Source organism: Ruditapes philippinarum, unplaced genomic scaffold, assembly GCF_026571515.1.
Source record: "Ruditapes philippinarum isolate M1 unplaced genomic scaffold, ASM2657151v2 ctg244_1_1_1_1, whole genome shotgun sequence".
NCBI classification, from domain to species: domain Eukaryota; kingdom Metazoa; phylum Mollusca; class Bivalvia; order Venerida; family Veneridae; genus Ruditapes; species Ruditapes philippinarum.
This window is the reverse complement of record NW_026852350.1, coordinates 173,064-200,706: the sequence shown is the minus strand read 5'-3', so window position 1 is coordinate 200,706 and position 27,643 is coordinate 173,064. Positions and strand designations below refer to the sequence as shown.

Here is a 27,643-nt window from a genome sequence, read left to right as displayed (position 1 = left end):
CATTGCGTACATAGCTTGTGACCTAGATTAAACACAATCACGATTTACAAATATCTGCCTAGATACTCCAAAAAAACCTCCATCTCGCGTAATGGGCACATTTCTCACAAAATTCCCAAAGAAGAATAATTACACTGTTGTACACATAAATCCTCCACCATTCAATGGCTTAATAACTTCAACATAAAGCTGAGTTCAACAGCGTTCGCTTCACTGCGTTAGCGAAACACTCCCTACTTCTATTGCTTTTCACGTTTTGTTTACTTTGGGAATCTAGAAACTGGTTTAGATAAACATGTCCTAGGGGGTTTAAATAGCGAGCCAATCAAACGGCGCTATTCGGTCGTTCTGATAGACGGCATTGTAATAACAATATTTCATGTGTATTGCGGTATGACTTCAGAGAAAATCATGATAAAACTGTGTAAAGATTCAGAGTCCTGCATAACGCCGCGGAATATACACTTACACGAAAATAATATAGGCATATTTTAAGCGAAATTGTTAAATACTTAGTAAAATATACAATGTATGACAAATATATCTTTTCTAAAACGCAGTGTAGAAAATAGTTGATATATTTATTATTACGGGAGAACGGATGTTATGTGAATTTTAATATTTTACCTTTTTGTGTTTAAAATATATGCAGTTACGGATGATAATTCGAAAGTGACAACTGTCATATGCTTTTGTTCAATATATAACGTTTATGGAAAAATAGGATATTTGTAAAAATAATGTTGGATATTGATTTTGTAATAATTTAAAGTTGGAATATATTGTACTGGATTTTAAGCCGGTATGTGGACTTTTATTATTTCTGTACATATAATTACTTGAAATTTTATACCATTTATTTAAGAGTAATATTTTATATTTATATCAGTCGAATTTTTTTTCAAAGAGTGTATTAACTAAGTAATGTAAATCAATTCAAATTTATCACAAATTCTCCGTAAATTGATAAATGCCTTATGAAAAGCAATTTCATGTTCCCGAACGCAGGCCCTAAATTTGATAAACATTGATAATTTATTGAAACACTTTTTATCCCTTGTAACTTTGATTTATATAAAAAACACAACTTTTTTTTTAAAAAAAGAAGGAAATATAATAAGCAAAGTTGTGACTCAGACACTTGAATAAATAGAAATGATTAATTAGAAGAAAATGTTATGTCCGTTATAGTAAATGATATGTTGTAAAATAATAATATTTCAAATTTTTAATTTTAATTTTACTTTATTGGAGATAACAAACATCAGCTTCTCGTATTTTGATTAAAATGAACGCTAGTTCAGTTGAATAAGCGGTGAAATAGCATTTCAAAATAGCAAAATAAGCCTTACACAGTTTTTATTTCAATGGGATGCGATACTTATTTTTGTTTTTTACTTTATATAAAAAAAATAAAATAAAAATATCATTTTTCTCATACAATTTTTAGGATCTTATACATACGTCAAAAGGTCGGTCTAAATTTAGAAATGTAAAATTGAGTAAAATTCATCTCGCCTCTTTAAGTATTATTTTCTTTATTTTTAAATATCTAAAAAAAAATTTTTTCGAAGACATAAATTACATGTATTACATACATATTAAATAAATTAAAAAAAAATGACTACTTCTGAAATCGATGTGTTTTTTTCTGGTATCCGCTGTCCCATAAATAGTATGCCTAAATTCAATTCAAAATGAAAATCACGTAAAAAGTTAAAATATCTGAAATCGAATTAGAATTAGTACTTTTATAAATAAATTTATTCACAGATACAATTTAAAGAAGTCGTTTTGCGGAATGATATGAAAATGTATGTTAATGATAAAAAATGAAAGTGACGAACCGGAAAAGACGCAAGGACTTTTTATAACGGAGAGACAACAAGTATATCCAATTCTGTTTTTAAGGAAGAATCAAAGCGAAAAAGTGTAACTTAATTACGTTATAAGAACTGATTTTAATTGCCTTTTTAGCATACTTGAACACCTTATGCGGAAACAAAATTTTCAAATTTATTCGATGTCTAAAAATAGCTATTACATATACATGTATATGATAGAACAAGTAATGTGCGAATATGACCCAATCTTTTACTTATACGGAGTATTCATTATGACATAATACAAATCTACATATTTGCAGAAATACGTTAATACAGACTGTGGTGCTTTTAATTTCCGACATTTCGAACAGGAAATAAACATGAACAAATAAGACACGAACTTGTCATTTTTTATTAGAATGCATTTCAAATAATTAGTCTTAGTATTCAAAGATATATTCAAAGTATATCGTCGTTTGTTAATTTGAATTAATTATATCTATATGGTAACATTTTACATAATATTGATGTAATTTTAACTGTTTATACTGACAGAGCATTTTGCTTAAAATACTGTACTTCGTGTTTGTTTCGACTGGCACAATAACTTTATTACTTTAAGTTTGTCATTTTCTTGCAACGGCGAAATTTCCGCTAAATACTGGCGAGGGTGAATTCAAATGATATTGAATTTAACGTTATTAGAGGAAACGCTGATTCATATATATAAAGTATTTTAAGCGAAATAATGAGAAATAAGAATGTGACACCTAGTATGTTTTTTTATGGTCAAATAAGTCTTTCTTTGATTCTGTTGTAATGAACCCGTTAAAACTTTCCCAGTACAATAAGCCGACAAAGCTACTTTCTCCGGTTAGTGTCTCTATATATAAAGTCCATTACAGAAAAGAGTTTTTTAACGTAACGTGACACATCCGCCGAACGAAAGAAGGAAATATTGTAATTTAGTCTTAAATATATATATTTATCTCCAGCGCATGAGGTTATTAAATATGATATTGTAAAATACTTTAAATATATACATTGAACATTTATTTCAAGATCATGATTTTTATATTAACACAGCCCTGCAGTTTATTTTATAATTAACGTAGAACATTAAGTTTTTCTTTGCACTTGATGGAAGGAACATATTTTGGTATTTATTAGCTTTTTTATAATAATACGTCATTGTCAAATACCACAAGCAATATTCCATGACGTCGACGTGCAGGTTTTGCAAAATCGTGCATTCAATTAATGAATTAGTGTAAAATTGAGTTACGAAAATTGTCCTGATGTTTCGAATGTATCTCGAGGAAGATTAATGATTTTATAAAATTAGTAAGCTGCTACAATGAACCCTTCTATGTTTTGACGTAACATGTGTTGGTGCAATCGCATTTATTACGTTATCATTTTATCGAGATAGTATTAATCTTACAGTTACTGTTACAAATCAATTAATATATGTTACTGATTAAACTTGCATTTTAGCAAAATTTTGCTCTTTCGAATTTGATTTGATTTTTGATTTTAAGGACTAATATTTGACCCTTCCTATATATATCTTGTGTTTTTTTCTAAACAATCGGCATTCTGCACACTATGAATCTCTATATTTAGTCTTACATTATCATATTAGATTTATAAATGTACATGTATATATGACTGTTTTGGTGAATCTTCATGGATAATTCATTATCGTAATCTGTTGCAACTGTTTTAAACATACATTATCTGTAGCTGTTATAAAACGTATAAGTTAGCCGCCTTGAGAAATAAAGATTTTTTAACCACCAACTTTAATATAATTATTATAATATACTATGTGCTCTTTGATACAAACCGAAGCAAGTCAATCCATATGTCATCCTTATAACAATGTAGAAGGTTCTTTGAGAGCAAATAAAAAGCTAAAAGTTGTATATTGAAGACTCGGTTAAATTAAGTCCGTTCATGGGTGAATAAAAGCTGGCAAGTTTCTCACGCACCCCGATTACCGGCTTTAGCGATGTAGGTCCTATTTGTATATATAGTTCTGTAAAGCTCACTTATATATAAATTAAAATTTCAAAGTCATCATTAGTAAGAGAAAGCACATAGCACAAGACTTACATCCGAGATTCTGATGTCAAATATAAATGTCAATCTTTTGGATTTAATCAGTTTAAGTGAACAGAATACTCTGCAGCTATAAATTGTATTATTTTGTATACCCGTATCTTGAGCATATAGTGGCAAGCATCTTATTTTTGAAAACTGCATTACGAATCACTTAATTATTTTTATACAATTATTTCCTCCATGTAGATGGGTTTTTGTGAAAAAGAAATGTTAAGAGAAAACTCGCGTTTGTCAGTTTGAGCCATAAATAATTCTTAAATTAACACCATTAGAAATAAACGTGTTGTGTATTTAAACATGTTTTGCAGTTGTTATTGCAAGAAAGTTCGTATGAAAGCCATATATCTGATAGACATATTGTGCATACATTTTCCTGTCAAGCAATATATATTAATCGCAGAAATCTTTTGAAATCCTTGAAATTCTTACTGAAGATGTTTTACTTGAATAAAAGAATGACAAAAATAGGAAACTGCCGTTCCCTATTACAGCTCATGTAAAGTTGGTCTTTTTTAAAAAAAAAATAACTGCCAGGTTTTTAAGGACACTATATATTCATATTTGTACCACCTATAGTGAGTAGAATTTTAATCATATCTACTTTGTGTGAAGTCAAAACATGTCTATGTCATATTTACAAGGAAACTGTGTAGCAATTATCAATATTTTCTAATATCAATATGTTTTATATACAAAGAATTGAAAATAAAATTAAAGGTATAAAATCTCTAAAAATGTTAGACCGGCTTATATAGATACAGTTCAAATTTGCCTACATGAAAGTTGATGACAAATTAACCCTCGCCTATAATCAATAAATTATCTATGTCCCTGCCTAGACAGGCAAACAGATTGTTATTTACATTTGAAAGTATCAGTTAACCTTTAACTGCAGGTCAAGCGTATTAGTTTATACATGTGACTTTCATTCATCATTGCATTACTGTATGCATGTATATATACGATCTCGATTAAATGTGTACAAAATGATGTGACCGACATTACTAAAAATAGATATACATGTAAACCTGTAAGGACTAGATAGATAAATAACATAAATTGCATTTTTCTTTAGGCTCATGACAACGTAAAGACAACAACTACAACAACAATATATTATTTGATTTATGTCATAGTTATATTCAGTACAACACGACAAAAACTAATATTTTAAGCAACTTATTTGTAATTTACATATTGACTATGAAGAAACATCAAATCTAAATATGATATCGCAAAAGCCATGAATTTACTCTCAAATTTAATGTTTTAAGCTAATTGATTTTAATAGCTAAATGTTGTTTTGTTTACCAACAATTATACAAGGTACAATACATTTTCCCCCCGAAATCACTTTATCACATCATGTATATTTGGAATTCATAACAGACTGATAACAGGGCTATCGTCGTCAAAATATGCTTATTTTCTCAAAGATGATTTGAGCTTAAAAATGGAATTATCCTATAAAAACGGAACAATCGTATAAAAATGGAATAATTTACATTTTATTGTGACATTATTTAACGTGAAACAATACGACTTTGTATACCAGCATTAAAGACTGAGCGTGGTATTTAACTACTTATACACTCATATATAGATTTGGAAAGTTTGACATAATTAATCAATTTTTATACACCAAGTTAATTTTAAGATGCGATGATATTGTAGTTTACTTCAATTTGGAAATAACATACATGTATCTCTGGCTATAATCACTTATGAATCAACTGCGCATGTGTGCGTCCTAGCGCTTTCGTTAAAGAATTAAAGCGTTCTTGTAACCCATGTCAATGTTTTGTCAGTTTAAAGTATAAATTAGTTTGTTGCATTTTACCATTCCGACAAAAACTTAAGGAAGTACTTTAGCTTACTGAATATACGGTGTATTGAAAGAACCTAAATCATGTGACGTCGATATTCCTGCGATTCGTTGTTTATTTTTAGATATGACACTGTTACACCATCTGAGTACATACGTATATACTTTATACATGTACATAAGTATTTAGATCGTTCTATAGAAAAATGTATATTCGACAAATGATTAATTTCATCATATTTTTATAACGACAAAATAAATGCGATAAAGGAAAAAAACTGGAACAAGTTGTGAAGGTAATTAACTTTTTTAATCATTAAAAATCCATTTCAACAAATCTGTAAGTTCATATCGTTATTTTATATGATTTCATTTAATCCGTAAGATTAAATTAGACTTTTTAACTTCATTTAAAAATATTTAAACATTGAATTCATGCAATCCATGTTTACATATATGTATAATGCACACTTTTTATGATTTTATATTTTATCAATTTAAGAAAAAAATGTTTCCTTGACACACATACTTCAACACGTTCGTTTAGATTTTAGAAAGGCATACCGTCATAAATTAAGTATGCGCAGGCAATATCAAATTTAATTCTATTTGATTTCATACATTTAAATGTTTTTTCTCTGTAAATTTGAGTTTACATTCACATCACTTCTTTGTATATCACAAGGATCGTTACTAATACATACTATAGAGCTAAAAGAAATTACTTATTCTATATATAGAATGGTATATTCAATATGTATAAAATTCGTACATTTTGACATATGTCCTACTAATGAACCTTGTCCTAGATTTGAACCTTGTATGATCACATGGTTAGAGAATTATTGTATTTCATCCATCTGTCGCGATGATCCTGACCTAATCGTTCCCTCCGAACATTCTAGAAAACGGATGTATTATTTATATTTTTGTCTGTATGATTGTTTTAGCAGGAAATAAGTTATACAATAAAGAGCCGTGTATTTCATGCATTTTGTTAGTGGTTTAGAACGCAGTTAGAGTAAAGGGTTTAAAATAGTTCTAATTAATAGCATTTTCTACCTTTATTGTTATTTGAATTGAGAGTCTTTTGTTTCATCCTAGGCAGCTTAACAAACATTTCTTTTTTAATGAATTGACATAACTCAACATATGCTGTATCTATATCAGATTGAGCCTGTAAACTGTCTTCTAAAGTAAAAATACAGTTATGTAATACATTTATCACATCTTGATCATTACAGAATTAATAACACAAAACATGTTTGCATATATATTTATTATTGCTAGTCATTATAAAATATCAATAATCCGTTTTCTTTATCGGTTACGAAGGAATTAATACTCTATTTACAATATATCTCGACATAGAATATCAAAATACCGTTTACAGAAATCCAAATATACCATGCAAAGTAATCAACAATATACCATTCTTGCGGTAACTGTAAGCGTTTTTATAAAATAAATCAAACTTACAGAAATTTCATATTAATTTTTTTCGGTTATCTTATTAAAATTATCTGATGTACTTATATTTTACGAATATTTAGTATTATATAGGTCGTCAGATCTGTGTTACAATAAAGGTTAACACCAGGAAGAAATCGCGTTGTTTATGACAGATTAACAAGTCTTCCACGTAAGGGCTATAAATGCCTGAAACTGAGGTCAACCGAAGTTTATACTTGTTACCGAAGTAAATTTCATTTATCTGAAAAGCGCATAACTTTTTACCATTAAATGCCGGGTTCAAGCACCATGACTGTTGAACTTAAAATAAATCTTTTTTTCCTTATCTACAACTTAAACAATAAGAAATAACGGATGACTTTGCTATACTTTCATAAAAGGTTTGGAAAAACTGGATAGATTGAAGCAAAGGTTACATTACTAACACTGTTTGGTTTGTCACTGTAACCCTGATTGTTTCGCTATTTATTTCCTTCTGCGTTTGTATTTTAAATCACCGGTAATAATATTGTAATTTCGGTTCTACAGTGATATAAACCAAGTTTTTATAGCGAAAGTCGTTGTTTAGCATATATTTCTCTTGTATTGGAGGTATTCACACAGAAATTGTTTGTATTGTATTAAACGTTGGCCTTTACTGGTCAAGGGAAATCAATATTTTAGTAAAAGCCTTTACGACAGGTCATGCAATAATCAATGCAATGGTATTTGCAATGACGATAGCGAGCTATTACTTAACCCATTACAATTTTAGAACAAGAATATCACTGCTAAATGACGTATACAAATTGATTTGATAAACTAATTGAATAAGAGTAATATGCTATTAAATGAAGATACTTTTGAATGATTGATTCATTTAACAAGTTAATTTTGATTTACGTGAAATTGTAGCATCATAACAACATTGTCTTTGTAAAAATGACGATAACATTTTGCTCTGTTTTAAGTTAGGAAAACATTTAAAGATGAAGTTAGTAAAGTATGCATTAAAATACTGTCATATTTAGGAAATATACACAAATAGAGTTGGTAAAGTATTCCTTAAAATACTGCCATATTTATGAAAATATATAAATATAAAGTTAGTAAACTATTCAGTATTTAGTTTGAGAGAAAGCCATATATAACGGATTCTATTAGTGATATTTGTTGACAAACAATGTTTATTTAGAAGCAGGCTAACATTATAGTCATTAACAATAACTGAATAAAGTTTATATTCAGTAAAAGTAAAGTTTAAAATCTCTGTAAGATCAATTTGCATTATATTCCTTTAATTCCATTAATTCCATGACCATGTTTTAAAACCTATCATAATTATCGAGTTGCTAGAAAAGAGTGCTAATAGATCTATTTACACATTTTTATTTATTTTCACATTGCCCTTTTTTTGCGGAAGTCTACTATGTCACAGTTGAATATTTTATACAAAACGTTGTACTTTTGTTTCGGTCTTTAACCTTTGGCTTACCTCATTGTGTTTTGCAACTGTATAAATGTTTGAGCAACAGAAATAGATAATTATAAAAAAAAACTGGAAAAGGTGTGATCCGTTGGAAGCAATGAAAACTACAGAATTACATAAAAATTGCAGACGACCCTGTTTGATTAAGACTGTTCATGAGGCATAATTTAGATGTGCAACGTCCCTCACGCCCCTTAGCACCGGTAATCGGTATTCAAAACACACAAAGTCACAGTGATGCACGACAAGAAATATTTCTAAAATAATAACTTATAATTCAGTTACACATCGATACACAGATGTTGTATTTGAAAAAAATGATGCAACTGTTAAAGTACATTAATTACCGTATAATTTGATGACGAATACTTTTTTAAAAGTATTTTTTAACCACTAGGCCAAAAAGATAAAATAGAGAAAAACGAAATTCCTGAAGAACGCCCAAAAGGACAAAATTGAAAATGTTCTACGCTCGGTTTGGTCCAGCCTGTTCAAGGACGGTACTGGAATATGCAAGATACCGTCCACGCCTCTAGCACCTGCTTAAGCAGAATTCTACATTTACAGCTGAAAATGGTGAAATTCTGAATTTTGAAACATCCGCAGATTTGTTCATGGGGCGGTTGTCATGGAAAAGTCGCAGACTTACAACCACATTTCCATAGCCGCATAATATGAGAGAATCTTGGATCCGCCAAGAATCTTGTATTCTTTCATATGAGGAAGCTGCCTTAAATAATAGACAGATGGGTATCTTAGGTCTTCCTCTTTTCCAAAACTGAAAAGTTGCAAAATGACCTTAACGCTGTCAGTGTGACATATACCCAACAAAAATCCAATTGTTTTCTCCAAAACCTCGACGCTTTTTCTTAATCAACGAGAGGAAAAAAACAAACTTGCTAAGAGAGAAAAACACATTGGTTAGTTTTATTGTGAGTTATTTGTGTGAATGAATTGCATAACCTTTTGAACTAACATATGAACTTATGAACTCGATGTTTCCTGGATAATAGAAAACCGTTACAAGCTTGAACTGACATTTCAAGCAATACATCGTCTGCCAGAGTATAAACGTTTAACATTTATAATAGATGAAATTAAAATGAATGCGTTATTATTTTCAAATGCTTTTTTGCTTTAAATATTGTCCTTGTTTATGTTAAGGACCAATGTATAAGTAATCGTTTGAAGATACGTTTGCTTTGAACATTGAACAACAATGAAGATTCAAAAACACCACAATAAGGGATAAAGTACCAGTTCTAACATCATTGCTTAGCGTAAAACAATATTTTTTTTAAATGAACACATTTTATTTTTAATCGTGTGTTTTTGAAATGATATTTAATACAAATATATGGAATGTACAGCATTTGTTTTGGTCCGATCTGTTTGCAGGTGTGTTTTCACATAAAAAAAATATACATGTACATGTAAAATTAAACGCTTATAGATTATGATTAGTTAGATATGCATTACATTGTTATAATAAAGAACACGCTATTATTGTATGACATTATCCTGAAGAGTTCGATATAAGACAGATAGATTTCACATACAAATGTTATTTTTTTATGTAAATATCTGGAGTAAATTTGATATTCAGCGGCAAAAGGTGAATTCAACAAATACTTGTGAATATGATTTTCTTTCCGTAACGTTATCCATATGCTGCGAGACTTAAGAAATCAGAAAACGTAACATACCGTGCAGATGTTGGACACACTTTGTATGTCCCTGTGAATATTTTTGACATATTGTAGGTAAGTTTACCTCATATGGAGGTGTTAGAAAAAGTGTATGTATTTCATTCATTCACTATAGAAAATATTTAACAGTATTAATTCTGGGTATAGTTACATTGTATTGGACAGCGCACATGTTTATTTCTTCTCTTGAAGATATTGGACTGGTTTGTATTCATTTTAAGGGCATATTGGACAGCAAGTGTGCAGGTTTATTCGTTCACTTGGAGATATTTGACAAAATTTATTTAGGAGCATTCGTTTTGTATTGAGATATTGGACAGTGCGTAAGTAGGTTTAGTCGTTCCGCTTGGACATATTGGACAAAGTGTACGTAGGTGTATTCGTTCTTTATATAGATATTGGACAGTACGTAAGTAGATTTAGTTGTTCCGCTTGGACATATTGGACGGAGTGTATGAAGGTGTATTTTTTCTTTATGGAGATATTGGACAGTACGTAAGTAGGTTTATTCATTCTTTATGGAGATATTGGACAGTACGTGAGTAGGTTTAGTCGTTCCGTTGGGATATATTGGACAAAATGTATACAGGTGTATTCGTTCTTTATGAAGATTTTGGACAGTACGTAAGTAGGTTTATTCGTTCTTTAAAAGTGTATCAATGGTTCATATTGATATGAATAATCTAATCTAATCTAATCTAATCTAATCTGATCTAATATGAATACATATTTATAAAATGAATTTCAGAAAGAGAAGATCCTTCAAAGCAATGAAACAAAAAATAAAATCGAAACTTTCAGGCTCGGTTTAATAATACAACAGGCTAAGAAATAAGTCATGCATAGCATGTACATTATCAAAATGTTCAGGAAAACATCGTTATTGTTACATTGTAGAATATTAACGATGAGATACATTTAAAAACGTCTGCTCCTGTAGTAGCCACAAGGAGAGTTCGATAATTTGGAAAAAGTACGTGATAATTCATAATGCAGTTATTTTACATACGTTTGAAAGCATTACATATATGTACATTTATCATATCCCTCTTCTCTTGGTGCATACATTTTCTTCTTAGTATTCGAGTTATTTAAGCGCATGTAATAAAATACAAATGTGTTTCGTTGCTGCCTGCGAGGTTCCATACAATCTTCTCTACATATATTTCCTAAAAGAAATTTAGATAAAACATTACCCCCATCAAAACCCGACAGAAAACACTAATTTACTTGCTCGGTAAATCGACACCACATAGAATTTGTAATTATTTAGACTTGCACTTAGAAAACCCGACATATGCTCAAAAGACGCCAGTCGCAAGAATAATCAGTTTTCTGATATCTTGTCAACGTCACCTGCTCTTAGGACCATGGTGAGATGTGATCACGTGGTCAAATTGATATTGACCGACGTTGGCCAAGAGGTATTTTTTTCTGTTGTCAAGCATGAGAGTGGGCGATTCTCTCGCTCACCGTAAATTAAAAAAGTAAATTGGGAGGCGATATTGGGAGATTCATTTCAGGTGTTTTGAAAAAAAGTATCCGTTGATTTGAAAATTAATCAGTCCGAATGTTATGAGCCGGCGGATGTTTCTTTGAAACTATAAATTATTATGTCCCATTTATATCAATTTTACATGCTTGTTTTTATCAGTCCATGACCCATAATGTTTCGTGCCTTCTTTAACATATGGAACATTTTGTTAGGCAGAATTGACTTTCAATCGACATATTTTTCCTTTCATCGGAGCTTTATGTCAAAAAGATATTGTACCGGTCATATGGCGATATTAGAATACACATTTTGTGAACCAAAAATACATTATGAAAGCATATGCCTCAACCCCAACGAATACGATTCAGCAACCTTTTTAATTGATATGTCTTAATTCTTTGATAAAATACATCGTCAGCATGTTCAAACAAACCCGATATTTCTTCACAATACTTACATAGTAATTAATTTAATTTGTTATTTAACAACACCAAACAGCAACAAATTAATTTAAAAAAAAACGAAAAAAAAGCACGAATTCATGGGGCTTTAACACGCATAACACGCTCAATTATTACACAACATTTTAAGCAATATCCTAAACCAACCGGACGTCGTGGCTTATTTATTTGCATATTGAAGAGCTTATCATGTTAAATTATTTACATTCAGTTCCTTCTCTTGTTTACAGTGAGTATTTCAAAATAACTCAAAACTATTTTGAAAGGTTAAACCACCTGATCGTCATACAAATTATCATTGTGAATTTTCTGATGACATTTTGGTATTAGACTCATGTATATATGAATCGTATGGAACAGTTTTCATTTAAAATGATTTCGGTAAATTCACTTTTATGATTTTTATCCAAACTATAAAAATGTCGGATATTCGAACTTGATTTTTAAGGGATTTTGCCGGATGTAAGTAAGTCTGAATTTAAGAAAATATTAAGATTTCTATACACATTTGTAAAATTACCCTTAACTTGCAGAAGCCAAATGTAATTAGTCAGACGTATAGGACCAGGTCAGTCTGCCTTTCCGTGCAATATAACCACGCTCTATATTGTTTCTATTTTCTTACTGAAATCCTTTTGAATAAACGGTTCCAAACTCAACACACATTCAGCAGGTGAAGGGGTTAATTCAAACACTTGACAGTTTATTTATAAATTCGATATCGTAACTTGGTATTAGGAAAAAAAATGTTTCATCGATTTAGAAATTTGATTCTTGTTACTTTGTAATATTAGTTTTGTTGTTCACTTTCGAAAAATAAAGCTCAATATAAGTTCCTTACTTCAAATTGTCTCAATCAGTTTCATTATAAATAGAAAAAAATACTTATATTATCAATAATCGAATAATCGGACAATCTGACAATTTACGGCAGCACTCAAAACATTTGATTCAATTCTTCTAACAACATAAATACTATTCGTATTCAAGCGTATATTTTATAATTATGTGGAAAATGACCGTTTCAACATTTCTTTCCCATATAGTTTAACGTTTGTTCCGTTATTCAAAGTGTATTTAAAAGTGGTTTGATACTAACCTGATATCACGTCTTCTTAAATTGAGGACGGTATACTGTTACACATTTATTTCAAACAGGCGTCGTGACCGATTGAAATAAACTGGATTTAATGACCAACACTTAATGTATCTTGAAAAGTACGGTCATTACCGGGCGACAGGAAAATAAACATAAATGAGGAACGGTTGAGTAGATTACATGATTAATATTAATTAGACTACATCAAATAAAACTTTGCAATATACGCTATGATGTATAAATGAAAGAATAATGGGTTAAAAAAAGATACGACTTTAAAAGAAAAAGATCAAAATGCATTTGTATACCAAAAGAACATAGTTTGTTTGTACATAAATTGGTAGGTTAAAGAATCAGAACCGCAGATATCTTTAAGTTCTTTAGTAACCCTAAAGTCACCGTAAGTTTCAGACGGCCCTTTGTAGACATTTCTAAGGGAGAGGACTTTTTGCTTTAATATAATGTCTCTGTATGTTATACAACTATTTATAGCTGTTGCGTTTAGTAACTTAAATTTATTTTCCGTTTATTTTAAATATATACGTTTTTTATGCATCACGAATATAGATTACATTAAAGAGCGGTGTCATGCGTAAGGAATTGTTTTATCTTTGAAACAAAGTGAAATGCGTTGGCGATACAGGAGGTAGTTCAAAATATGTTGTGAATTCCATGTTTCTTGTTCGGTTGTTGCTCAGAAATTATGACTTTATGAAATTATCAATTGAAACATAAGGAAATTTACCAAATATGTCGTATGGCATGTGACACATAAAATGATTAACATACAAACTTATGTTAGATTTTAAGTAAAAGTTTGCGAGTTTGTTCATGTTGATCCACTATTAACAAGAAAGATGATATACTCTCTCAATTGATTTAAACAGATTACTTAGACATATACAACCTTCCAATAATTCAAAAGGAAACTATGTCCTTAGATAGCAAGTCGTTAGATTGTCTATTAATGACCTATTGTCCTGCTTTTGTTTGGTGTCCAGCTGGGCTCCTTGTCGGTTGTCCTGTGTTGCCAGGTCGTGTGGGGATTGCGCTCATTGAACGCCGTCCTTCCTTGATGATCTATTTTTTATATTCTACTGTAAGATATTTATTTTTTAATTCCAACCTGTTGCAAAAAACTTGAATCATAAAACAAGATATTGACACAGCTTTATTGCAACTCCATAAAAAAATTGTACAGTTTTTGAAGGGACCATTTGAAAAACTTGCTTTTCAAAACCTACTTCCAGGCGAAGTTATGCAGTGAGAATGACTTGTCTTCGTTTATAGAAAATTTATGTCTAAATATATATGTCATATAATGTACTTTTATAATAAGTTGTACACTGTGTTAAGTCACACCTGTGCCCAGATTACGAGACTCTGGTCTCATTTTGAAACATATATATGTCAGTCAGAGGCTATTAATATGTTCCAATTGAATTTTCTATAGTGATAAATCGGAAAGACATTATCACTTAACATGATGTTATATTTGAATATTAAATTTGTAAAAATATTATTTAAATATCAAAAAGGTATATATTCATACGTTAAAGTTTTCTAAATATATTGTGCTATTGATTGAAACATAATGTTTACGTATGACTCAACAATAATTTGTAAATTCGGGTTAAAAAAACCCATCTACCCACTGTTATTCAAGACTTGCTGTCATCTAATTGTCCTCTGGCATTAATAAAGACAAATTAGGGATTTTGTTTTAAACATTACATTTTATTAACGTTAGGTTTGCTTTGTTTCAAGAGGAAGATATAATCAGATTCATCTAAATGATACCCACTTGTCTTAGAGAATCCTATTGCAGCATTAAGGTGTATCTGTTCAAGGCTGCAACGCCTAATAAGGAGTAGATGCTTTTTTCAAAGATCTATGTTTGACAAAGGGTCGACATTTTCCGCTATTTTCAGATTCTAGCGAGGTACTTGTGATGCTTGTTGTGCTTACCGAAGAACGTGGTGACAAGTTCTCACACACACACATCTTTTAGTTGTAAATTTATTTTATTCGATATCTGACAAATATTTTGCCAATGAGATTGGAAACCCAATATGTTAAATACATGGAACTGATATATCCATTTGTAAATATGATTTATATCATCAATATTCCAAGAATGAACACATATATAATACCTACTTAATGATTAAATATTATCTAGCCATATACAAGTGGCCGACTTCAGGTCCTTTCGTTTATATGTAGCTTCAAGTATTATGTTTAATCACAGAAATAAAACTCAATTTAATTTAAAGTATTTTCTGTACGATGATAAACCATTAAAACGCTGAAGCCAAACTGTCTATATATAAAAATATCGGGTCTTATTTAACGCAAACTGTAATTTGTTACAAATGAAAAAGTTACAACAAATTTTACAACAACTTGCTATTACATAACCTCTCCCAATGCACTTGTTATTGAATGGTATATATCAACACATACCAACTCAGAGTAAAATGAGTTTAAAAAATTTAGTCTTTCAATCAACTTTCAATAGAAACCGCAATTTTGTTCAAATAATAATAATAATAATAAATTATAAAAAGAACAATTTCAGAAATTTAAAAAAGATGTTTTGGATTTAAGCCTTGCAAACCTGTGAATTGTCTTTTTCACCACGGATCTCAGATGTAATTCTGTAGTTGTCCCGGTTGAAACCATAAAAGCCAGCTGTGATGCTAATTAAAGTTACTTAATAGGTTTTGTATGTACGTCAATGTTGACATTCTCCTTGCATAAAAACATTCTGCTGCATGCCGTCTTTGATCCAACGTTTGTTCAAAAGAGTTTTTCATTGTATAAGTAAAACTTTTGAAAACGTCAAAGCTGATATGTTTAAATATAACACTGATTGTTACTATTTGATTTACAAAATGAAACGTATACGCGAAACTATCAATGAATATGTGTGTTTTATGCAATATGGGGATTAGTTGTGTTTATATATAGATAATTTTCTTAATAACTAACTTCAAATGAAATGGAAACATCAATTAAAACATTCTATAGAAACTGTGGAAAAAAACAAAAAACATGTTTGCCTGCATTAAAATATTTTGCTGAAAATATCTTTGTTAATTATGTTTTATCCTGTATACGTAGTCTTACTCTGATAATTATTTCTTCACAATACGAGAAATATATTCAAAGATTAACTTTTATCATATCAAGTACTTTCATACAATAGGGTATGGACTTATTAAATGAACGAGTAGGCACCTTTCTTTTCGGCAACAAACTTAACATGTGAATTCCAGACATTAAATAATTTGATAAATAAAAGTTATTTCATGAGGTAGCGAGAACAATTAGAAAAAATACTATAAAAATATTCACAACATATTCAATGTGGTGAATTTAAAAAAAATCATGCCATGCTTAACTTCACCTAATTAATTTCAAAGAACGCTATAATCATCTTATATGACGTCATATTTAGAAATAAAGTCTCAATAAACATCAAATGACAGCAGACATCACAGCTGACAAACGGATGAACATGCTTTTGCCATGTAAATATCAATTTCTTAATTTATACGTACATGTAAAGAAAGTCTAAATAGTGATTGATTTTTCTACATGCTGCTTTAAAAGAAAGATACTATCTTTTCTATAGCTGTTTGATCTTTTGTGAGATAAGTATATTATACGGCTTCGTCGACCTTTGATCACAGCAAAACCATTTCATCGATTGACTTTGCATACTTTGTGATCAATGGCTGTATGAATTCTTTATTGCTTATCCTGAGAGTGATCGTTTTGTAATGTTGGATCAATCCTCCGAGTGTTTGACCTATCTCTTTCTTTGCTGGTTCTTGTGTATCTATGAAATGTTGATGCATTTTTTCAAAATCTTGAAGTGGTGCCTCTTTAAACGTTTACTTATCAATGTATTTTTTTTTAATTTGGAAGATTATTGAAAAATTTCATCGGATATTTTATGATTTCTCGTCAAATTGTTATTTACTTCATTCTATATACATTGTACTTTTCTTGAGAAAAAGATGTGGGATTCTTTTTATGTTTGTGATACATGAAATATTGTTTATTGTTCAACAACTTGGATATACTCTGCCTAATTTACATACGTTTATTTCTATTTTATCACTTAAAGCTCCGATTTTGTACAGAACAATCAAAACAATTAGCCATGTGAGATTGCAAAAGATTGACATTTTGTATTGAACCAGAAATGTTTAGGAATTATGTTGACAGTGGATTATATTTCAGTCAGCTGGGAGATTCATGTTCGTTCGTCACATGTATATACCTCGTGAAATGATTTATTTTTACCAGGAAACCCAGCACGTATCGTGTTCTCACGTCACTTTATATAGATCCAGTCCTTCTTTTAATGCATTGTTTCATGCGGAGCCTTGCCTATGATTAATATCAGCTTATATTAGCGAATATTCGTCCGATCCAATTATACAAATGAATAATGAATATACTATATTTATGCTATTCATGGTGGTCTGCTAGATATTCCATATTCTATTTCGTGATCGGAGATTAGGCATTTTGGGCAATATATAGGTTAAAAACATTTTTGTTTTACTGGTTTACAAAGTATTTATTTGTGTTTGTTATGAATATTTTACGATGAAAATATATCAATATGTTATCAATATTTTGATTCAATCATTTGTTTCCATTCCCTAATACGCATAAATGTATGTTTTGTATTGTAAACATTTACTAATGTCTTTTATTTCTAAAGGCAGATGTTTGCTTTACATAAATGTATGTTTGTTAAACTGTTTTACTCTCGATTTTATGCAGATTGTTTATATTGTAAAAACATTCGTCACCTAGTGCATATATCATTGCGCTTGACAATGACAAATTTCACCAATTAAATCTAGCTTCCTCCTCAGGTTTTTGTATATTTTCACCTTTCTTTGAGTACAGCATAACTGTATTTTGTTTATGACTCACTGGAAACGAATTCCTACTTCAGTTTTTTCCCCTGTCAATCTATAGCATGTGTCATATATATAGGAATTATACGTTATATATTATATAAGTTTTGTAAAGGATCTCCCCCATTTTCAAGATTTTTATACGTTACAACAGCAGGTGTCAAGAGCCGTGTGTCAGCTGTGAAAAGTTGTCCTGTACTTTACTTCAGTGTTTTTATATTTTTCTAAACCCTTCGTCATCCATTGATTCCATTGCGTTAGTGTTAAAGTTTGAATACCACTTAAGCCGGTGCTAGGCAGCTTTAGAGATGTACTACCCTAACACTTTATCTCTCATGAACAGACTCAATCAGACCCGGTCTGCAATTTTCATATTACATTGTTGCTAGTTACTTCTTATGAAGATCTCCAATAGTTCCCGTTTTCTATAAGAAAGCTTTCTATGCCATCTTTGTAAATTTTCGGAAAAATTCACGTTGATATTGCGATTTATAGTATTAGTTTCATGTATTGACAAAAATTCCGGTCGGTCAAGGAAAGATATGATTGGGAAAATAATATATATGAGCCGCGTGACGACAAAACCAACATAGTGCGTTTGCGACCAGCATGGATCCAGACCAGCCTGCGCATCCGCGCAGTCTGATCAGGATCCATGCTGTTCGCTATCAGTTTCTCTACTTGTTATAGGGTTTGTAAGCGAACAGCATGGATCCTGATCAGACTGCGCGTATGCGCATGCTGGTCTGGATCCATGCTGGTCGCAAACCCATTATGTTGGTTTTGTAGTGACGCGGCTCATATAAAGAAATGTCTGTAAGAAATAATATTATGTATTTTTTACAACATAAAACACTATTGATATCATTTATACCTTATAATCAGGAAAAGAAAGGAAAGAGAAAAGAAAACAATGAAAAAAGGAATTATGATATTTTTAAAGCTTATATTTTTATTACATATTTTGTAAAACATATATGCAACCATATCAATATGACGTAGCATTTTCAATATTTTCAACGTAGTGTTTTGCATAAGTGTATCATTTTTATTTCTTCAGATCACTTTAACTGCAGCTAATTTAAAATTTTGATTAAATGTCGCTTTAATGAAACCGATGTTTCACAAAATGGCGAGTAGTACTTCAAGATTTTTCACAGATAATGCATGTGCAAAAGGCTCGCGTTCATGTACGCAACTGCATATGCTCGTTGTAATTACGACCTGTAGTCTTTTTTTCCCTTGCAATCTATAAAGCTAATGGAAAAATTATCTCTCTGTTTCCACCAATCAAAGTTCTTTATTTGCTTGAACGGCCTTTTAAATACTGATGCTGAAATACAAAAAGAAGATATTAGTCTATGGTAAACATTAAATATACATAACTCAAGATAATACCCCATTTTTTGCTAGCACTATATCACCCACACGTAATAAAATTGAGCAGTTGAGACAGGAAAAAAAATAATGAAATATATTTTTGTTCCATAAAAATAATCTGTCTTTTTGATCGGTCGTTCATGTAAATGTTCCCCACCATTCATACAAGCAAACTCATACGACGCAAAGGCTATGATGCTGCTGATTTTTGCAAAAATCACATAAAAGGACATACAAAGAAGTCATTTTTCAACGCTATTTATATGTTATGTTATTACGAATTATATTTAAACATAGATGCCAAGAAGGTCACACAAACAATTTGATAAGCTGAATTTGCTTATGAAAGTTACTCTAATTGAAGTCTCGATGGCTTTCTAATTCATAAAACCAATCCTTATGGACGAGAGAACAATTTGGCTTAGATTGTTATTTATATTTTATTCTCAGAGCATAGAAATGAAAGACGCGTAATTATTGTGTATGCACTTTTTAAAAGTTTTACCATATCATAAAATTGTAAATGCTCTGCAATGCCTGCTTTTCATTATTATGTCCTTTTTTAAAATAGACTTTCAATTATGTTTTATTGATGCATGTCTTGTCAGCAATTATACAAGTTGAATTTTAATTCATTACGAGGACATCTCAATCGAATTATACTATTAGTTCCTATATTAAATAAATCGTTTACACAGTTCCGCTAATGTGCACTTTGTGAACAAGTGCACAAATCTTGTAATTACATGTTTTGCAAGTGATACAAATCGGTAACAACCGCCGCTTAGAATCATTACAAAATATTGCTAAAACAACATGAGTAATCAAACATTCGTATAAATTCATTTTAGAAATATTGGGTCAACAATAATTCAAAGGAAAATTTCCATATATTGACAATCTTAATTGATTGAAGCCGGATTTACCGTTACAGAATTTATTCCCTTCCAATGTTATACGAATGCTTGCGAGAAGTAATTTACAGAATTGTACGCTGCTTTCGATTCTCTTCCCAGCGCATCATGTCAATGGTAAAGTAATAACTTTAGCAGTTAATCTGTCAATTACGCCTAGCAGAATGCCTGCAAAAATGGAAAAACAGACCTTTTTAGACGCTCACTACAGCCATATCATACGTATTATAAAAAAATCTCTAAAGCCGGAAAATAATTACGTGTTTTTATGAAAATATTATCTAACTCTTTTTGATAGGGTGACATAAATTCACTAGGGACAACACTTTTTGATAGATTCATAGATGAAGGCCCTTTTTATTTCGTATGACAAAAGTTAGATTAGAAAATACATGTAGTTTAAAATGTGTACTCCTATCAAGCAATAATAACCAACTATAAAATGAGATATGATCAAATTATACTCGTTTATCATTATTTCTGAACATGTGTTCACAATATGAAATGAAAATGTATTATTAACATTCTACATTCTGACCTTTTGATAAACTATTCATTTGTTTCATGTAATGTTTGTTTTTTGTACAGCAATTTGTTTAAAACGAACTTAAATTTCTTTTTTTTTTTCTTCTAGTACATGTTCATATTTCCACCGTATTATGTTTGTTAGTTTATATAAATTGTTCAGGGGTTTTTTTTGTAATTCATGGAAAGTGCCAAATGTATGAATATTGCCAAAGTTAGGTCAATGCATAATTATATTGATTTGCAAAAAGAAAACGCGTATAGTTTGAACTTAGTAACACAAAAAAGCAGGAACGAATTTACTATCAAAAGCTTCTACCCTTCATAACATGCATTTCTGCATAAATATAAAATCTGCTTTTTAGTTTTGGAGAGCTGGCGTCGAGAATGAAAACCTTCCGATGAATACGATTTATGCCTTTAATTACAACGTTCGAAATAAACTGAGATAAAATCACTGGTTTGAAAGACCTCCCATGTTATGCATAGTTTCATAAATTAACTCAGCTTGGATATTTAGGTTCGTGTAGTGTTGGATAATACATTAAATGTCGAAATGATAATTTCCTGACAGTGATTAATGGTTCTAGGAGTATTAAGAGGAAACTAATACAGGGCATCTCGAGAATCTATCCACGGTGTGTACCTTTTCGTTTAGATCTCCATGGCTATGTTGTACGCGTCGCATGTGTTAGTACTCGGAGCGAAATGTAAGTTGAATAATGTTTTAGAACATTAGCTTATACAGCTTGTAACAAAAGATACATGGTTTTTCTATTAAAGATCCCCGGAAAATTATCATATTTGTGATTATATATTCTGTTTATATAGATTTTTCATTACAATGTTTCACCATATCTTTTACCCAACTCAGCCTACTAATCAATAGCAAATTAATGTTTTTAAGTCAGTTGACTTCGTGCATAATAAGCGACTCAATCTATAGAGATAATAAATTAATGCTAAATCGGGTATATAGTTCCTAACATTTACCTGACAAAACAGGTTTCAAGAATATTCTACTCATTGGATTTGCCACCGCGAATAGACAATGCTAAAAACTTTTAGTTATGATTAAACACTGCTTTGCTTGTACAAATTATCTACAATAGACACATTTTGTATTTAATGAGGAAAGTGTTGGTTTTTGCGATGTTGCATTCTGTTTAAGATTATTTATATAAACTACTTAAAAACCGTGCATTATTTACAGATAATTCCAAGTAGAACTGCAGACTTCTCCGTTTCTAAATACTGAACAGAACTATAGCAGTTGCAGTTTGTTTGCCAAACAGACACTTGGAAAGTGTTTGCTGGTACATAATATTCTGTATTCCACCTTCCAATATAATGACTAAACGAAATCCGTTATCATTCTACAGTCGGCTGCCGAATTAATGTAAATAAAACTATTATTCAACAATAAAACCGCGAAACTAATATAATTTACAATTCAATTTAATTTTTAATTTATTGTCAAAGCCACTTTAACTTAATGAGGCAATATGCTTACTCGGTATTTAACTATTCGCCTGAAAACAAATAAACGACGAAATTATTATCGACCAGCTGAATTTGTTGTTCTTGTTTCTATAAACAGAGGCAAACATTCTAAAAACGTCTATAAGCAATGTGGATTTTATCAAGACAAAGAGATTGATGAAGAATAATAATGTCAAAATCGTGATAATTAGTTGTTCTTTTAATTTCTAATCTGAATACTGAACAATTTAATTTAAATGTTTATTTGAGCGCGTGTTTGAAATATTTATTTATCGTTTGGTCAATGAAGAAAGATCGAAAATGAAACATATACATTCTTTATAGGACTAGAATTAATTTGGATCTTAATTTGATTATTGTATAAAAAAGATCATACAAAAAAAATTTACACATTGTCATCAGCTATTTTACTATAATAAGCGAACATTACTCAAAAATAACCAACCTGTTTGTTAGAAGAATATAAACCACACAAACAAATTAAGGAGAAAAAAGCTGTATATTTCCTTTCTGTTGATTGTAAAATTATTGTGTAGGTTGTGATTAAAATAATTACACAATAAAATCAAGACTGAAAGAAATTTGTCAGTATACTTTATCGAAAGCGTGTGGGAAATGCGTGAAATCGTCGTCAAACCTACTGGAAATAGCTCATGAAAACAACACAATTTTTATTTTTATGAAATTTTATAAAAAATATTTCATCAGACAAAGCTTTATGCACTTTTAATCTATGGAAAGAGAAAACCTGTAAAAATAGTATGTTTTATATATGATACAAATTGTAGACACTCGTTTCCTAAATCATCAGAATAATAATGTTTATCCATTCTCTGTTCCAGCGCGTACTAAATTAAATGTACGTTCCTCTGTGAAAAAAAAATCAAGCCATAGGCATTTCCATCGTATGGTCTTTTTGTGCTCATTTCTGTGTTTGGATTGGACCGTGATATTAAGATAACACGTTCATTTACATTAACTTCATCCTTTACGTCTAGATAATGTAAATATGATTTTAAAAGGAGGTTATCAATTGAACAAACATAAAATAAAAAAGGACATGCTATCTTGTGCATATTAGTTTTTGCAATGATAAATTTTATCAATATTCGAATTTCTATTTTACAAAAAAGGACACTGGATATATTTAGATTAATGGGAACAAGCTAACTTAGGGTAGTTTTAGTGAATTTTGGAGAAAAGATTTACATGTAAACTAACGTTAAAATAAAAATATATTATCAGTTCTGTTACTACTTGCGGAATTCAAAGACATTGTTTTCTTCAATAGTAAGAAACTAGTTGAAATAGTAAGAATGTGTGATAGACATAAACATACATGGCATTTTAGGTGTATTTATGCATTTATATGATTTGTAATATTTCGCCGGAATGATAGCAATACATGTATATTATTTTCAATTAACTGGCGACAAATTGTCATCGTTTTTATAGTTATATGTGATATATTTATTTTAAAGCAAAAATATGAACATTTTGCTATAGGCAAGTATGAAATTCTTACAAAGAAAAGAAACTTCGTTCTGCACGCTTAATAGAGGCTTTTTGTTTGGAAAACAGCACTAAATCCGCTTCAGGAATCCGTTTCTATTTTTTGCTAAGGTTTTTATTTACGTCTTATAATAAGTCTATGTAAGCTAACCTACATACGTAATAGCGCAATACTCTCGGGAAAAATCAATGGTAAACCGATTAAAAATAGGGGAAATGGTTATTAAACGGTTTCTAAATGAAGGTAGAAAACGTATATGTGTAATTAGAAGAAAACGAAATGTTAATACGTGAATTAACTATTCTCGCAATTGAAATGTTATTTGATGCGGAGGAAAATTTGCATATCTACACGGTTCTCAATTGACGCGGAGGAAAATTTACATATCTATACTTTTTTCAGTTGAATTCATGAAGTCAAGAGAAGCATATCTTATTTATGTTTAAAAAAAATATGTGAGTTGCCAAAGTTCGCGTGTGTGCTTAAGAGTACATTGGTTATTGGATTTTATTTTTATCAATCGGTGTAATACAAGGTTACTGGACTGAAACATGTAACGCATGCCTTAGCATTTCACATATATAAGTTTGCCCTTTTTTGTAATACATTGTTTTTCATCATGTCATTCGGAAACTAAAATAACGTAAATTTAAAACGTACAAAATGTGATAGAAGTCTTAACAAAGAGGTTAATGTTTTAATGTTTTAATAAGAATCTAAAAAATCATTAAGTGAGAACATTTTTGTTTGCCTTAAAACATTATATTTTGTAATGCATTTACAAACATGTCTAAATAGAAATACTTTTTTTTCACGCAATTTTATCTTTGGTAACAGAAGGCTTTTCTGCGACTGTTTCGCTATCGGAGTAATTCTTAGAGATATTTGACTTGAAGTGGGTGGAGAAATGATGTTCACACACATTAGCCTGCTTATCAAGTAATTGATTTTGTAATCTAAAATTCGCAAATTTTCCGGAGCGTTTGGGAGCTTTATTAAGTCCGGATAGAAGTACGTGTGCGTACAAAATGTAACTTTAGTTCAGAGTACACCGTTTCAGCTGTATCTAGATTTGGACTTTTTTAACATTTTTTGAAGGTTTTTGAGTTGCGAGGAGAAGCAATTCTTGTACATTTAATTATGTAGAACATGCTTATAGTTTTGTTGTGAAGTGACGTCCATTATATAGTAGATTAAAGCTATTCATTTTTATGTGATAACAAATACTTCTCACTTGCAAAGTCAGCGTTAATGAACCTTCAAATGCAAAGGTTTTTGTTAAATTATAAACAAATTCATCTTTTTAAATAAACATATAAACATTCAAAACATTTGAGTTTAGTTTAGTTAATATTGATTGTGAGAATTCTAAGAAACTTTCAATTATTTGTCAATAAATTATTTTAAATATTGAAGCTAATATAATTATAAAGTTTGACAAATAATTCATATATTGGTTATGTAACAAGGATTTGATTAGCTGGCTTCTATGTCACATCGACATAGTAAAGGTCATATGGCGAACTTCCAGCTTTACTGCGTGCATTTATTCTGTCAAGAGTGGGAACCAAGGAGTTGGAGGTATAATAAGAACGTGCTTGTTTCGAAAGATAGTAAATTGATAATGGCTCTGGTTCTAAAAATATTAATTAATGATATAATAATTACAAAAGTACATAATAATATATAAATGTATTAGTCTTTGATATCGAAGGAATTACATCCTTAATAATATAAAAATGTATATACATATGTAATTTTCTACATTTATTAAGGATGCATTTATTTCGGTAAATATATAAAATAAGGAGTTTACTCAAGTTTAAAAAAAAATAACACTTTGTCTTAATATTCACAATATACGTTTAATCATTGTTTCTCTTTGAGTCTTAGTAGGTACTAATTCAATTTGATATAAAGATTGCTAATTTAAACATCCAATGTCTCAAAACTTCTGCACGTGAATATAAAACATTTATGCCACGAGCAGATCCCCATCACTAAATATTCATTATTAATAAAATAGTGATTACTGCGAAAGCTGCCCAGAAATAAGGACCGGAATAAATTTCATTGGAAGCTTTTGAAGCACGCGAGAACACCATGCTGTTATTGCATGTGTATTTTATATTCTAGCAGATGCGATGAATGGCATTTCATGTGGATCTGAGTTTTTACATCAAAGATGTTTTTTACTTTTCTTCCCTTACATTACATTAATCTTAATTTTGATATTTTGGAGTTTGTTCTTTAGGTTAGTTTGGTCTGGGTAGAAAACGAAATTGTGAAAAGGACGGAGTAAGTTTTTGTATATTTATGCTTGTGTTGGGTTACATGTAACGGTGGTTTTTGAAAGAATTATTCTTATAGCCTGCAAAACTAAATGTTTAATTATTACAAAAAAGATTGTACGCGTTAAGAAAAGAAACCTTTGGACTCATTCAATGTAAAGTACTCGTATTTTGTATTTACGTCTCAAGATCATGTATTACATTTGTATTTTAGCGTTATATGAAATTGAGATATTTTTAAGTAAGAAATATTACTTTTTGCCAAAATTTATACAAAACCATGGACGCAGGGTGATGTTAATGAATCTTGTTGAAAATTCATTTTTTTTTGTTATGGGTTAAGACAAGAAAATATTGGTAATAAAATAAAATTAAAAAGATAAAAAAAATATGAAAAAAAGCCACCAAAAATAAGAAAAAATAAAGATACAAATAAAATTATAAATGAATCATCATCATATTTTTTTTATTAAATGTTTTGTTTAAAAATACGAGTACATGTATAATAACATTAAAAGACAATATGAAATATGATTACATTTTTTTGTGGATTATTTTGAATTATTTTCTGTATTAATTCCATGTTAATATGTATTTTTTTTGTAAAATATAAAAAATCAGCAACAACAAAAAGCACACAAAACTTTAGCCGAAATCAATAGCAGTATCATAACCATTACAAATTCGTTGTCGGGTATAAGTTAGTTAGTTGAAACCTGACCATAGTAACATTTGACTAAGCCCAATGTAATTTTCTTAAATTTATATTGATATATCACAAACTAGTATTTATTGAACAAATCATATTCGCCAAACTCGCTGCAGAAATGTAAGTACAAGCGATATGCATAAAAGAAGTATCGCACAATATGTTCAAGTGTTTGTTTAGTGATGTATATAACTCAGTAATAATTTACGAGATATGTTAAATGTTGAATTATTAAACATCTACTTGTACTCATTCTTAAATAAAGAAAAGCAATTCAAACTTGTATTTGCAGATGAGAAATAGCTTATATTTACAGTTAAACAGGCTTTGCATACGCACGATTTGCTTTTATACATTATTTCAAAGCATGTTGTCTTTT

At 30.0% G+C, this 27,643-nt stretch overlaps 1 protein-coding gene across 7 annotated transcripts in view; it reads left to right on the top strand.

The window, feature by feature from the left end:
* Positions 1-382: 382 nt before the first annotated feature.
* Positions 383-27,643, top strand: part of LOC132757782 (uncharacterized) — a 77,972-nt gene continuing 50,711 nt past the window's right edge. For 5 of the 7 annotated variants that reach the window (XM_060749209.1, XM_060749226.1, XM_060749217.1 and 2 more), the window contains exon 1: positions 383-802. The gene's annotated coding sequence lies outside the window, so the exon portion shown is untranslated. Of the gene's footprint in view, positions 803-12,726; positions 12,847-27,643 lie in introns of those variants that run through there. The other 2 variants (XM_060749189.1, XM_060749199.1) reach the window with 2 other exon arrangements.